The sequence below is a fragment of the Ovis aries genome, chromosome 1 (genome assembly GCF_016772045.2).
Source record: "Ovis aries strain OAR_USU_Benz2616 breed Rambouillet chromosome 1, ARS-UI_Ramb_v3.0, whole genome shotgun sequence".
Classification (NCBI taxonomy): domain Eukaryota; kingdom Metazoa; phylum Chordata; class Mammalia; order Artiodactyla; family Bovidae; genus Ovis; species Ovis aries.
The window spans coordinates 81,996,299-82,013,197 of NC_056054.1; positions in this window are offsets into that span (position 1 = coordinate 81,996,299).

The following is a 16,899-nucleotide window of genomic DNA, read 5'->3' on the forward strand; positions in this document are numbered from 1 at the left end:
AATTAAAAGATGCTTACTCCTTGGAAGAAAAGTTATGACCAACCTAGATAGCATATTAAAAAGCAGAGACATTATTTTGCCGACTAAGGTCCGTCTAGTCAAGGCTATGGTTTTTCCAGTAGTTGTGTATGGATGTGAGAGTTCGACTGTGAAGAAGGCTGAGAGCCAAAGAATTGATGCTTTTGAACTGTGGTGTTGGAGAAGCCTCTTGAGAGTCCCTTGGACTGCAAGGAGATCCAACCCGTCCATTCTGAAGGAGATCAGCCCTGGGATTTCTTTGGAAGGAATGATGCTAAAGCTGAAACTCCAGTAATTTGGCCACCTCATGCAAAGAGTTGACTCATTGGAAAAGACTCTGATGCTGGGAGGGATTGGGGGCAGGAGGAGAAGGGGATGACAGAGGATGAGATGGCTGGATGCCATCACTGACTCGACGGATATGAATCTGAGTGAACTCCAGGAGTTGGTGATGAACAGGGAGGCCTGGTGTGCTGTGATTCATGGGGTTGCAGAGTCGGACATGACTGAGCAATTGAACTCAACTGAACTGAACTGACGGTTAGTTGAGAAGGCAATGGCACCCCACTCCAATACTCTTGCCTGGAAAATCCCATGGATGGAGCAGCCTGGTGGGCTGCAGTCCATGGAGTTGCAAAGAGTGGGATATGACTGAGCGACTTCACTTTCACTCATTGGAGAAGAAATGGCAACACAGTCCAGTGTTCTTGCCTGGAGTATCCCAGGGATGGGGGAGCCTGGTGGGCTGCTGTCTCTGGGGTCGCACACAGTCGGACACGACTGAAGTGACTTATCAGCAGCTGCAGCAGTAGCAGGGTTAGTTGGCCTTCCTGGTGGTCCAGACAGTAAAGAATCCACCTGCAATGCAGGAGACAGAGGTTTGATCCCTGGGATAGGAAGATCCCCTAAAAGGGGGATGGCAACCCACTGCAGTATTCTTGCCTGGAAAATAACATGAACTGAGGAACCTGGCAGCTATAGTCCATGGGATCTCAAGGAGTCATACATGACTGAGTGACTAAGGACACACACACACATTATAGAGTGAGTGGCCAATTAGATTTCATTTCTCTCTCTTTTTAGGATGTAGAATTATGTAGATCTCATCAAGGTCAAATGATTTTAGGGTATACGTATGTTAAAACATACTGAATTAGTACTGTGCCATGTTATATATTATAGATCTGTGGTCTGCTATTTCCCTCAAAGAGGAAAATAGCCTTGAGCAAAGTTAGACCCTTTCTGCATAGTAAACTGTTGTTTACTTCTCCTTGTCTCTATTTTATCTTATCTGAAAATATAAGGCTGCAACTTCAAAGTCATTAGAAATAGAGAGTCTGTCGTACACTTGAATATCCTTCATATGAAGTGCACTCCAGAGGAAGAATTTAACGATTATAGTAACAGACTGATGCTCTCAACATCCCTGAAATTCTGGCAGGAAGGTCATTCTACAAGGAATTACTAGAAGCAGAGGCACACAGCTCTGCTCACAACTCAGAGTAAGTTCTTCAATAGGTTGCTTCCAGAGGTGAATTGGATCCTTAGTCTTGTTTCCTTGTCAGGCAAACATCTCTCGTCTTAATCTGAATTCAGGACTGTTGCAAACATCAAAAAGAGGGAAGTTGAAACAGCCTCTGCTTCCAAGAGGGAAGATATCAAGGTTGCTGTAGTGAGCCAAAAACTAGATTTCTAATTTCAACCTAGCAACTAATTTGCAAAGCTGAATCCTCTAACTTCAATAAGTCACGTCCTTCCTCTCCAGAGTAAGTGCAAAAGAAGTACACTAACTGCTTAGAGGCCTGGGATTACTGCCAGTGTCATAAACAAAATGTGCTTTTCTGAGCTCCGCTGAAGATGTAGCTGTTAGATTCTTATAATTTTATTCTTTCTCCTCATTTTCCTAAGAAGCAATTAGTTGTCCTGTGGTTTATTTTTAAATTTTTCTGATAATAATGTGTTTAACTCATCATCTAACTCAGTTAAATAGAAGGAGTATTCCCTTCGTGGTAAAAGATAAAAAAGAAATATGAACATACTGGGAGAAAAAGAATACCAGACAAATTTAATCAGGAGAGACTAAATTTTACTGGAAAGATTAGAACACTATTCCAAGGCAGGCTGTGAATTACCTGAGGACATAAAAGCAAAAACAGCAAGAAAAATAAATCTTCTTAAACTCTGCCAAAGTCAGCCACACTCAATTAATAACTCCAAGTAAATCCGCAGTTTGACTAATTCTGACTTGAAATGTTTGAATGTGTAAAGCACATCACACTCAAGCCCATAATAAAGCAATTGTTAGATAGTCTCTTAAATAATAAGATCTTTCCCAATTTGCTCTGCAATGAACAATTATACTGTAGTCCTACTTTTGTACTTAAATACTAGCCTAAGTCAATACCATAAGCTTCCCTGAAGTGGGTGTATACAGCTGATTGAGATTTTTAATTGAGAACTTTGAATTTTGATCCCAAGAATGCTGTGTACATTTGCAGTTATTCTATATTCAGTTCTACTCGCTTACTGTATTATCGCTAAGCAATACCAACTCAGTTATCACTGAACATTACTAACATGAACTGTTGCTGTTGAGTCGTTAAATTGTGCCTGATTTTGCAATCCCATGGACTATAATCTGCCAGGCTCCTCTGTACATGGGATTTCCCAGGCAAGAATACTGGAATGGGTTGCCATGTCCTTCTCCAGGGAAATTTCCCAGATCAGGGATCGAATCTGTTTCTCCCGCATTGGCAGGTGGATTCTTTATCACTGAGCCACCAAATATGTAGTAAATAATGTAGCATTTTTCCATCATGCATTTACTACAACCCTTTTCCTAGTTACTCTGTCTTTAAAATAAAAGTATGTAATCCCAGAATTTCCTGCAAGACATTGCCAATAGGTAGACGATATTAATAAAGTAAAAAGGAGCTTATACATTTGCTTTCAGACCCATTTCCTGCTAGTTTTTAAGCCCATAATTATTTCTTTTAGCCTACAAGTGGCGTCTGTTAACATTCAGAATGTTTGTTGACACATCTAAACACGTGTTTTTCTCAAGTCTGAGGTCTCTTTATTAATGAGTTAAGCAACTAGATTTAGATGGAATAACTTCAGTGTGATCTGTATAAAACGACTTTTAACCTGCTAGAAAATCAGTTTCCTCATCTATGAGACAGAGAAGTTGATTCTGATCTCTTAGGGAATACCTGGGTATGTAAATCAGCTAAAAAGTATCAAAAGAGCCATCATATCTTCCACTAAATAATATTGCCTAACAAATATATGTTTTCAGGAAATACATTTTTATGTTCTCTATATCATTATAGGGATTAAAATTATCAACTCCCTCTATCAGTAGTGCATTTCGAAGACATGTCTATTTGTAGGAGACTATGTCCATCAAAATGTACCCATAGATCAAGGTTTATTTTTTATCTTTTTTAAAATATTCTGTCTCTAGAGGCTTGTGTAAAAGCAGATTATATTTACATAAGAAATATAAATTCATGTTGCTCAATAAATATAGGGTTCCCTGATGGCTCAACTGGTGAAGAACCGGCCTGAAATTAGATAGATCTGGGTTCAATCCCTGGGTTGGAAAAATCACCTGGAGAAGGGAAAGGCTACCTACTCCAGTATTCTGGCCTGAAGAATTCTATGGACTCTACAGTCCACTGGAGAAGGCGATGGCACCCCACTCCAGTACTCTTGCCTGGAAGATCCCATGGACAGAGCAGCCTGGTAGGCTGCAGTCCATGAGGTTGCTAAGAGTCAGACACGACTGAGCGACTTCACTTTCACTTTTCACTTTCATGCATTGGAGAAGGAAATGGCAACCCACTCCAGTGTTCTTGCCTGGAGAGTCCCAGGGACGGGGGAGCCTGATGGGCTGCTGTCTGTGGGGTCGCATAAAGTCGGACATGACTGAAGCGACTTAGCAGCAGCAGCAGTATAGTCTGTGGGGTCACAAAGGGTCAGACACGACTGAGCGACTTTCACTTCCTCAATATACTGTTAATAGAAGAGAAAAAAAGTTTCTATAACCAATAATACAGTGTTTAATTATTTTTTATTAATTAATTTGGTTTCATTAGGTATTTGCTGTGGCATGTGGGCTCAGTAGTTATGTAAACAGACTCAGTAGCCCTGCAACATGTAGGATCTTAGTTCCCAAACCAATGAACCCAGGTCCCCTGTAGTGCAAGGCAGATTTTTAACCACTGGACCACTAGGCAAGTCTCTAAATGACTTCTTAAAATTAATTTAGAGTGTAATTCTAGGCTCACAATTGCAAAATATCTATTATTAATATGATTAAAAACCTCTGTTGGTTTCTTTGGATGATGCTCTGTTCAGAGCTTATATGATAGGCTCTAAGTGAAAAAATAATTAAAAATATTCCTCATTTACTTTAATAATCTATCTCGGGAAGCAGCTGGGATAGAGACTAAGAACATAACTTCTAGATCTAGACTTCCTGCTTTGGATATCGGCATGGTCAATAACTAGTTTGATGTTCTTCAGTAGGTACTTAAGTTCAACTTCAATGGTCTGAGTAAAATAAGGATATTAACACAACTTATATAATAGAATTATTTGAATGTTAAATAAGTTAAAGTATCCAAAAGTGGAATGCAAACCTTTTTGAAATTTTTCCAGCCCCTGTCATGCAATTTTTTTTTCTGATCGCTACCACCCCTCCTTTAAGAAAAATTTTATATCTCAAAGCAAACTATTTTTAAATTATAATCAAATAGCAATAGCTCTTTATCAAAAGCTATCCAAGAGCATATCTTAAAATTTTCTTTGAAACATTGATAAAGAGATTTTTGATTCAATGAATACAAGTCAAAACTTTGGAATTTTGTTCATTAAAACTCCTTACTGGCCAGAAGTTTAAGATTAAATGGCACTAGGCTTCTTTTTTTCTGTTTATTTTATTTAAAACTTTTGTTTTATATTGGAGTGTAGTGGATTCACAATATTGTGTTTGTTTTAGATGTACAGCAAAGTGATTCAGTTATACATACACATGTATTTACTCTTTTCAAATTCCTTTCCCATTTAGTTTTTTAAATAATGTTGAGCAGAGTTCCCTGTGCTATGCAGTAGGTCCTTGTTGGTTATTGATTTTAAATATAGCAGTGCTTATATGTCAATTTGAAATTCCCTAATTATCTATTCCCTTCTGGTAACCATATGTTTATTCTCCAAGTCTGTGAGTCTGTTTCTCTCTTTCACTGTTTATCACTCCCTTCATATTTTCTCTTCTTTGTCTACAATATTAGATCCTATGTTGCAATACTCCCTTACATACCTTTGACACTTGCTCATTCATTATATCAAGTTGACAAAGCCTTAACTTGAATTAAACTCAGTAAACTGTTTTCAAAAAGCTGTAATTACCTGAAAACCTCTCAAAGTTAATTGCTCTCTTTAAACTAGTGAAAATCAGCCTCATACTGGTATTCATTCAGCACTAATAAATTATACCACTAAATTTCCTGAATAAATTTGGTTTCACATTTTCCATACCCAAACCACTTTTCAATACAGTCTCACTTCTGTCTTCTAATGATAATATCATCTTTGATGACATGACTAGATGCAATGGAGGATTATTCCCATAGCCTTTTGGGATTTCAGTGGAGAGCTTTCTTTTCTGGGTAGCAAAGAAGGTATTAGGCTGGTGGCAGCATTCCTGGCTTTTACCAGAGCCCTCAGTATGTAGAACTCAGATATGAGTTCTATGAACTCCAATATTCTTTAGGTTCCCTTAGAAATATTCTTGTTACTTAGAGAAAATACAAATTCTGTAGTCCAGCTGAGGCTAACCTGTAAGTATATAACACAGTTTAGAACAGGTTTGTTCACCGCCCGGGAGTTCTCTCTGGTAAAGCTCTTTCTGCAGCTCCCCCAGGATCCTCTCTGCTGTAAACCGTGGTCTCTCTGGGTATGGAATTCCCTTGTCCACCCTGTGCTGTAGAATAATGAGAGTCCAGAGAAGGTGATGGCACCCCATTCCAGTACTCTTGCCTGGAAAATCCCATGGACAGAGGAGCCTGGTAGGCTGCGGTCCATGGGGTCGTGAAGAGTCGGACACGACTGAGCAACTTCCCTTTCACTTTTCACTTTCATGCATTGGAGAAGGAAATGGCAACCCACTCCAGTGTTCTTGCCTGGAGAGTCCCAGGAACGGGGGAGCCTGGTGGGCTGCCGTCTATGGGGTCACACAGAGTCAGACACGACTGAAGTGACTTAACAGCAGCAGCAGAGGGTTGAGTCAATTTTAAAATTCTTCTGCTTATAAGATTTCCCCCAATAACCTTGGGTGGTATCTGTTCTTTACATCTGTGTGTTCATGATGGTCTTTTTTTTACAACCATTTTTTTACTGATAAAAGTAGAAACAATATTTTGGAAATTCACTTACTATTTTTCAACTAAGTCTGCCGAAAGAGGCTTTTTAGCCTAGTTCCTCCTTAACAGCATGTTTTCTGGAATCCAAATGGTAGGCTTTGAATCCCAACTCCCAATCATCAACTGCGTGACCTTGAGAAAATTATTTTTCTTTTCTGTGCCTTCGTTTCCTTATCTGTAAATAGTACAGGAAAAATAAAACTTTGTAGGGCTATAGTGAGGATTCAGTTAACATATGTAGGCTACTTAAAGCAAAGTCTTACATATAATAAACCAATATTAGTGTTTATTAAATGAGTAATACCCATCTATAACTATAACTAGAATCTCTGTATTTTCTATCATTGTAATGAAAGATGGAAAAAGTGGCCCTCTCAAAGGCCAACTCCATCTGTTGGTTCTAGATCAGATCCTGTTTAGTTTGTAAGAACTTCGTTCTTGCATGCAGACCCTCTCTCTGCTATCATTGGTTTTTCTAACTGAATCATTCTGATTAGCATAAAAACTCTTATTGTCTTTCAAATTAATAAAAACATTTTCTTACCCCTTACACTCTACCAACTCATTATTTTCTCTCCTTGACAATAAATTCATAAAAAGAGATTAGTTGTGGCAGATTGTATTTTACAAAATTATCCCTAACTATATTTCTTGTTCCATTCCAGAATGTTACTGGTCTCATCAAGAGATGAATTTATTTTCCCCCTCCTTGAACTCAGTGGGATTTTGTTATTGCCTCTGTAAATAGAATATTGGAAGTAATATTGCATAACTTCTCAAATTAGGTAATAAAAGATGATGTGGTTTCACCTCAATCTCTCTCTTGAGATATTTGCCTGTTGCCCAGCCATCCTGCATTGTAGAAGCACAGGCCAAATGGAGATGCAAAGTTTAGGGACTCGGTTCAACAGACCCAACTAATGTAAGGCACCAGTACGTGTCATCCTGCAAGCATGTTGTGAGTATGCAAAGCTTCAGATAATCCTAACCAGAAGTCTTTGAGTCATACAGTTTGAGGTCTCACATATTAATGAAGCAAAGACAAACTATCCCTGTCGTGATTTGTTCAAATTCCTGACCTACAAAATTCATGAGTATAATAAATCATTTTATGTCACTGAATTATGAGGTAATTTGTTAGGTAGCCATAATAACTAGAGCATTTGTTTATAATAATAGAGTGACTATACATTCAGGGCACAACAATTTTCATTAAGAAACGCCAAACTGTTGGAGATATGGACATTACTGAATGAAGAAATCATCCAGAGTTTCTGAAATCCATTTAATAGAATTTCTAGGAAAAGATTATGAAAGAAGCAATGAAGAAATAAAGAAAGAAAGGCTCCCCTAAAGGTGAAGTAAGACTCTTAATTTTATTTGAGATGTACAGCTTACTCCATTATTATTTGCCAAATTATCTAACCTACATAATTAGAAAATATGTTAGTGGTAATTTAACTCTTGGTATTTTCTGTATTAAAAATTTATTTTAAACTTTCTCATAATCAGGATGAATTAAGCATACAATATAAATTAAAAATTCAAAACAAGCATAATAATGTTTAAAAGGGTTGATAGTAGAGTTCTACATAAAATTTATTTTTCTTGAAACACTGGCATTTTTGATTGTTATCTGATTGATGTGAATCTTAAAAAAATGAAAAGATGTAAGCATCCTTCCCTGTGAGATTCATGACATTTGATATATTTATTATTGGCGTTGACAAGAAAATTAGTTTTGCTTTCAAAAAGTAGGACATTGTCTATCCATATTTCATAAACACACTGTAATTTAAGTTTTTAAAAACTGTCATTCTTAAAGTAACTGATGATGGATCTATATAATTTTCTACTTTATCTGAATAATCTCTTTATAGCAAAATTTCGCTAATGTTTTGGATGGAATGCTAGAAATTATGTACTTTTTGCTAGTGACAGTTTTATGATTAGTCATGATTTTTACCTACACAATTTGATTCATGTCCAAAATTCTAAATTAAATTATTTTACAATTAAGTGAAAATGTAAACATCTTCCTATCCTGATATATGGGACATTTTAGGATTTTTGCTTCACCTTAATACTTACTATTATTCATCATAATGCTATGTGCAAATTGGTGATTTTTACTATCCCTGTTTGTATACGACTACTTATTTTTTCTAGTTCCCTTTTGTTAGTGACTAATAACAATGCTTTGACCTTCTTAAGACCTTCAGTCCATTGACTTTAGTCACATTTTCTTTTTTCCTCTCATGCCTTCATTGTCTTTCTTCTTTCTCATATAATTATACTTCATATTCCTTGAAATTTTTCATTTATCACTTTCATGCGTACTTTCATTTCTCTGGCCTCTTTATTCTTCCATTAAATACAAAGCAAGTATCTAATGCTGGTTAATTTGAACTCTATGCTAACTTCAGTACTTTGGCCACCTCATGCAAAGAGTTGAGTCACTGGAAAAGACTCTGATGCTGGGAGGGATTGGGGACAGGAGGAGAAGGGGATGACAGAGGATAAGATGGCTGGATGGCATCACTGACTCAATGGACGTGAGTCTGAGTGAACTCCGGGAGCTGGTGATGGACAGGGAGGCCTGGCATGCTGCAATTCATGGGGTCGCAAAGGGTCGGACACGACTGAGTGACTGAACTGAACTGAACTGAACTGATGCTAACTTCATGACTGCACATGAAGAGCAAGTAGGTCAATATGGCTGGGAAAAAATAAACACCCAAATACAATGACTGATCTCATTTTAGGCTTTAACCACATTGCTCCAGGGCCCTCAGAAACTTCAAGGAGCTCTACTGCATTTCTCAAGATAGTTTATTATCAAATATTATCAGATGACTTCTTTACATGTTCCCATTTTTACTCAAACTTCAATGTCCTTCTTTAATTTTTATTTCAGCTATGATCTTGCTTCTTATTTCACTGAAAAATAAAAGCAGATGATAATGCTCTTATCTCCACATCACCAGATAGAACTGTCAGTATCTCTCTTCATAGTCTCTATCTTTCCTCATATTAGGATGTATGAACTATTTCATCTCTTTTCAAAATGAAGATTTCCAATCGTGTGTTCGATCTCTTCTACATGCTCATGCATGGGATATTTGTTCTACAATTATTCCTTCTCTCTTTTGTTGGTTTTCTATACTCAATCAAGGTAATATAAACAAGAAACATATAAAATATTTCTTCTTTAAAAAGAAAAAACTTTATTCACCTTGTATCAAACCCCAGCTCTTAGAATATTCCTCAGCTCTTTTTAAGATCATAATCTTCCCAGTGCTGCTGCTAAGTTGCTTCAGTTGTGTCCGACTCTGTGCGACCCCATAGACGGAAGCCCACCAGGCTCCCCCATCCCTGGGATTCTCCAGTCAAGAACACTGGAGTGGGTTTCCATTTCCTTCTCCAATGCGTGAAAGTGAAAAGTGAAAGTGAAGTCACTCAGTCATGTCCGACTCTTAGCGACCCCATGGACTGCAGCCTACCACGCTCTTCCATCCATGGGATTTTCCAGGCAAGAGTACTGGAGTGGGGTGCCATTGCCTTCTCCGAATCTTCCCAGTAGTTAGCCACATTTGCAGTCTCTACTTATTCTCATCTGATACTATCTTCAGCACACCATCACTATCACAAAATGACCCCTATTAAGATTAACACTAACAACCATGCTTCCAACCTGATAATTCTCAGAACTCAAATAAGATGAGCAGAAGCTTTAGAAGAATTGCTCACCTCCTCCTTCCAGACACACTTCTTTCAGTTGACCAGGGTACTACTCTCTCCAACAATTGTGTGTGTGCAGTGCTATGCTCCGTTGTGTCCGAATCTTTGTGACCCCGTGGACTGTAGCTGGAAAGGGCCCTCTGTCCATGGGATTTCCCAGGCAAGAATATTCGAGCTAGTTGTCATTTCCCTCTCCTGGGTATCTTCTCAACCTAGGGATCAAACCCACATCTCCTGCACTGGCAGGCCAATTCTTGACCTCTGAACAACCAGTTGAGTTCAGTCGCTCAGTCGTGTCCAACTCTTTGTGACCCCATAAACCACAAAACACAAGACCTCCTTGTCCATCACCAACTCCCTGAGTTCGCCCAAACCCATGTCTATTTAGTTGGTGATGCAATCCCACCATCTCATCCTGTGTCGTCTCCTTCTTCTCTTGCCCTCAATCTTTCCCAGCATCAGGGTCTTTTCAAATGAGTCAGCTCTTCGCATCAGGTGGCGAAAGTATTGGAGTTTCAGCTTCAACATCAGTCCTTCCAATGAATACCCAGGACTGATCTCTTTAGGATGATCTGGTTGGATCTCCTTGCATTCCAAGGGATCCTCAAGAGTCTTCTCCAACACCTCATTTCAAAAGCATCAATTCTTTGGCACTCAGCTTTCTTTATAGTTCCACTCCACATCCATACATGAGCCACCAGGGAAGCCCATAAAGCAACAGTGAGGGAATTATCTCTACTTCATATCTTGAAAATAGTAAGTGTACAACTGACAATATAAGCTATGCATCAGTGAAAATCAAGCGGAAGCAAAGTAACTTTTGGGGCAAGTTACTAAAATTTCTGACTTTGAATCAAAATTAAAGAAGTTTTTATTGCTGGAAATGCGTCTACTAAAACACTATGCCTGAACATTTATAAAAGAATAATATGAGATTGCTTAGTGTATAAAAATACAGATGTCACAATTGATATATTTGTAGTTAAAGAACATTTTTCTCACAAAAGAATTAAGCATTGATGTTTTCTTAAATCTATATGAAATGAAAAAAGTGAGTGGAAGAATACATCAAAATTTGAAGATCTGTTATTAACAGGAAGTAACAACATATGGGTTGAAGTAGAGATTAAAATTTTTACATTGATTGATTTGCGGATATTGAAGAATCCTTGCATCCCTGGGATAAAGCCCACTTGGTCATGGTGTATGATCTTTTTAATGTGTTGTTGGATTCTGATTGCTAGAATTTTGTTGAGGATTTTTGCATCTATGTTCATCAGAGATATTGGCCTGTAGTTTTCTTTTTTTGTGACATCTTTGTCAGGTTTTGGTATTAGGGTGATGGTGGCCTCATAGAATGAGTTTGGAAGTTTACCTTCCTCTGCAATTTTCTGGAAGAGTTTGAGGAGGATAGGTGTTAGCTCTTCTCGAAATTTTTGGTAGAATTCAGCTGTGAAGCCATCTGGACCTGGGCTTTTGTTTGCTGGAAGATTTCTGATTACAGTATCAATTTCCGTGCTTGTGATGGGTCTGTTAAGATTTTCTATTTCTTCCTGGTTCAGTTTTGGAAAATTGTACTTTTCTAAGAATTTGTCCATTTCTTCCACGTTGTCCATTTTATTGGCATACAACTGCTGATAGTAGTCTCTTATGATCCTTTGTATTTCTGTGTTGTCTGTTGTGATCTCTCCATTTTCATTTCTAATTTTATTGATTTGATTTTTCTCTCTTTGCTTCTTGATGAGTCTGGCTAATGGTTTGTCAATTTTATTTATCCTTTCAAAGAACCAGCTTTTGGCTTTGTTGATTTTTGCTATGGTCTCTTTTGTTTCTTTTGCATTTATTTCTGCCCTAATTTTTAAGATTTCTTTCCTTCTACTAACTCTGGGGTTCTCCAACTCTTCCTTTTCTAGTTGCTTTAGTTGTAGAGTTAGGTTGTTTATATGACTTTTTTCTTGTTTCTTGAGGTATGCCTGTATTGCTATGAACTTTCCTCTTAGCACTGCTTTTATAGTGTCCCACAGGTTTTGGGTTGTTGTGTTTTCATTTTCATTAGTTTCTATGCATATTTTGATTTCTTTTTGATTTCTTCTGTGATTTGTTGGTTATTCAGAAGTGTGTTGTTCAACCTCCATATGTTAGAATTTAAGTGGGCTTTATCCCAGGGATGCAAGGATTCTTCAATATCCGCAAATCAATCAATGTAATTCACCACATTAACAAATTGAAAAATAAAAACCATATGATTATCTCAATAGATGCAGAGAAGGCCTTTGACAAAATTCAACATCCATTTATGATAAAAACTCTCCAGAAAGCAGGAATAGAAGGAACATACCTCAACATAATAAAAGCTATCTATGACAAACCCACAGCGAACATTATCCTCAATGGTGAAAATTGAAAGCATTTCCCCTAAAGTCAGGAACAAGACAAGGGTGCCCACTTTCACCGCTACTATTCAACATAGTTCTGGAAGTTTTGGCCACAGCAATCAGAGCAGAAAAAGAAATAAAAGGAATCCAAATTGGAAAAGAAGAAGTAAAACTCTCACTGTTTGCAGATGACATGATCCTCTACATGGAAAACCCTAAAGACTCCACCAGAAAATTACTAGAGCTCATCAATGAATATAGTAAAGTTGCAGGATATAAAATCAACACACAGAAATCCCTTGCATTCCTATACACGAATAATGAGAAAGTAGAAAAAGAAATTAAGGAAACAATTCCATTCACCATTGCAACGAAAAGAATAAAATACTTAGGAATATATCTACCTAAAGAAACTAAAGACCTATATATAGAAAACTATAAAACACTGATGAAAGAAATCAAAGAGGACACTAATAGATGGAGAAATATACCATGTTCATGGATTGGAAGAATCAATATAGTGAAAATGAGTATACTACCCAAAGCAATTTACAAATTCAATGCAATCCCTATCAAGCTACCAGCCACATTTTTCACAGAACTAGAACAAATAATTTCAAGCTTTGTATGGAAATACAAAAAACCTCGAATAGCCAAAGCAATCTTGAGAAAGAAGAATGGAACTGGAGGAATCAACTTGCCTGACTTCAGACTCTACTACAAAGCCACAGTCATCAAGACAGTATGGTACTGGCACAAAGACAGACATATAGATCAATGGAACAAAATAGAAAGCCCAGAGATAAATCCACACACATATGGACACCTTATCTTTGACAAAGGAGGCAAGAATATACAATGGAGTAAAGACAATCTCTTTAACAAGTGGTGCTGGGAAAACTGGTCAACCACTTGTAAAAGAATGAAACTAGATCACTTTCTAACACCGCACACAAAAATAAACTCAAAATGGATTAAAGATCTAAATGTAAGATCAGAAACTATAAAACTCCTAGAGGAGAACATAGGCAAAACACTCTCAGACATAAATCATAGCAGGATCCTCTATGATCCACCTCCCAGAATGCTGGAAATAAAAGCAAAAATAAACAAATGGGATCTAATTAAAATTAAAAGCTTCTGCACAACAAAGGAAAATATAAGCAAGGTGAAAAGACAGCCATCTGAATGGGAGAAAATAATAGCAAATGAAGCAACTGACAAACAACTAATCTCAAAAATATACAAGCAACTTCTGCAGCTCAACTCCAGAAAAATAAACGACCCAATCAAAAAATGGGCCAAAGAACTAAATAGACATTTCTCCAAAGAAGACATACGGATGGCTAACAAACACATGAAAAGATGCTCAACATCACTCATTATTAGAGAAATGCAAATCAAAACCACAATGAGGTACCACTTCACACCAGTCAGAATGGCTGCGATCCAAAAATCTGCAAGCAATAAATGCTGGAGAGGGTGTGGAGAAAAGGGAACCCTCCTACACTGTTGGTGGGAATGCAAACTAGTACAGCCACTATGGAAAACAGTGTGGAGATTCCTTAAAAATTGCAAATAGAACTACCTTATGACCCAGCAATCCCACTTCTGGGCATACACACCGAGGAAACCAGAATTGAAAGAGACACATGTACCCCAATGTTCATCGCAGCACTGTTTATAATAGCCAGGACATGGAAACAACCTAGATGTCCATCAGCAGATGAATGGATAAGAAAGCTGTGGTACATATACACAATGGAGTATTACTCAGCCGTTAAAAAGAATTCATTTGAATCAGTTCTGATGAGATGGATGAAACTGGAGCCGATTATACAGAGTGAAGTAAGCCAGAAAGAAAAACACCAATACAGTATACTAACACATATATATGGAATTTAGGAAGATGGCAATGACGACCCTGTATGCAAGACAGGGAAAGAGACACAGATGTGTATAACGGACTTTTGGACACAGAGGGAGAGGGAGAGGGTGGGATGATTTGGGAGAATGACATTCTAACATGTATACTATCATGTGAATTGAATCGCCAGTCTATGTCTGACGCAGGATGCAGCATGCTTGGGGCTGGTGCATGGGGATGACCCAGAAAGATGTTATGGGGAGGGAGGTGGGAGGGGGGTTCATGTTTGGGAATGCATGTAAGAATTAAAGATTTTAAAATGTAAAAAATTAAAAAAAAAAAAATTAAATTAAAAAAAAAAAAATAAAATAAAATAAAATTTTTAAGAAAAAACTTTTATTATAGAGTAGATTTATTTTTACAGAAAAGTTGCAATGATAATACAAATATTTCTTGTAAAATCCATATTTAGTTTTCCCAATGTTAATATATTACATTCAGTTCAGTTCAGTTCAGTTCAGTTCAGTCACTCAGTCGTGTCGGACTCTTTGCAACCCCATGAATCACAGCACACCAGGCCTCCCTGCCCATCACCAACTCCCGGAGTTCACTCAGACTCACGTCCATAGAGTCTGTGATGCCATCCAGCCATCTCATCCTCTGTTGTCCCCTTCTCCTCCTGCCCTCAATCCCTCCCAGCATCAAAGTCTTTTCCAGTGAGTCAACTCTTCGCATGAGGTGGCCAAAGTACTGGAGTTTCAGCTTTAGCATCATTACTTCCAAAGAAATCCCAGGGCTGATCTTCAGAATGGACTGGTTGGATCTCCTTGCAGTCCAAGGGACTCTCAAGAGTCTTCCCCAACATCACAGTTCAAAAGCATCAATTCTTTGGCTCTCAGCCTTCTTCACAGTCCAATGCTCACATCCATACATGACTACTGGAAAAACTATAGCCTTGACTAGACAGAACTTAGTCAGCAAAGTAATGTCTCTGCTTTTGAATAAGCTATCTAGGTTGGTCATAACTTTTCTTCCAAGGAGTAAGCGTCTTTTAATTTCATGGCTGCAGTCACCATCTGTGGTGATTTTGGAACCCCCCAAAATAAAGTCTGACACTGTTTCCACTGTTTTCCCATCTATTTCCCATGAAGTGATGGGACCAGATGCCATGATCTTAATTTTCTGAATGTTGAGCTTTAAGCCAACTTTTTCACTCTCCACATTAGTATGGTAATTAATCACAACTAGTGAATTGATATGGCTTCTCTGGTGATTCAGCAGTAAAAAAATATCTTATGCCAATGCAGGAGACCTGGATTTGATCCATGGGTTGGGAATATCCCCTGAAGAAGGAAAAAGGCAAGCAACTCCAGTATTCTTTCCTGGAGAATCTCAGTGACTAAACAACAACAACAATTAATATTTATACATTAGTCTTTTTTTTTTTTTACTCAGATATCCATAGTTTTTACCTAATTTTTTTTTCTATGCCAGGATTCCATCCAAAATAGAAATAAATACTTCTTTATGTATCCATTTGTGTATGTATTATGCGAAGCATGAGTTCATATATCTCCAACTCTAGTCCATTAACATTGATCATTCTAGTTCTCTCACCCTACTTGTCTGAAACTACCCACTCCAACAGTGAGAACTCTAACTCTTAATACCTGCCACTGTTTATTTAATTATCTAATTCTAGAGCATATTCATGTACATGATTTCAGATGTAAGTCATATCCTTATAGTAAAACAACTTTACCTAATACAATAAAATGCTTATGTACAGTTTCATTCATTTTAAGTCTTAACCAGCTTTACTCACTTACAGAATTATTAGCCATTTAAGTTTGGTTATTTCACACATTTATAATACATTTAAATCATTTTGTGGTAGTCTGCATTCCATCTTGGAAATTCCTGACCACTTCATTTTTTTATTTGCTTACATTAAGTTTCACTCTTGTGCTATAAAACGATGCATTTGACATGCATAGTATCATTAATTTATCATTATAGTATCATACAGAATAATTTTCCTGCCCTAAAAAATCCTCTGTGCTTCATCTATTTAAACTACACCTGAAAATCTGGGCAACAATGATCTTTATTGCCTGGATAATTTTGTGTTTTCTAGAATGTCATATAAATCGAATCATAGAGTGTGTAGCTTTTTCATACCGGCTGCTTTCCACTTAGCAATATACACTATTTGTGCCTTGAAAGCTCATTTCTTTTTATTGCTTAATAATATTCCATTCTATGGATGCACAACAGTTTCCAATTTGTATATCCATCCTGTTTGAAGCACATCTTGTTTGCCTCCAGTCAGGGCCAGTAATGAATAAAGCTGATACAGACATTCACAGGCAGGTTTTTGTGTGAACATATTTTTCAAATCTGTTAGGTAAACACAGGAACAAGATTGCTGGACTGCGTGTTAAAATTATATTTAAGATTTATAAGAAACTTC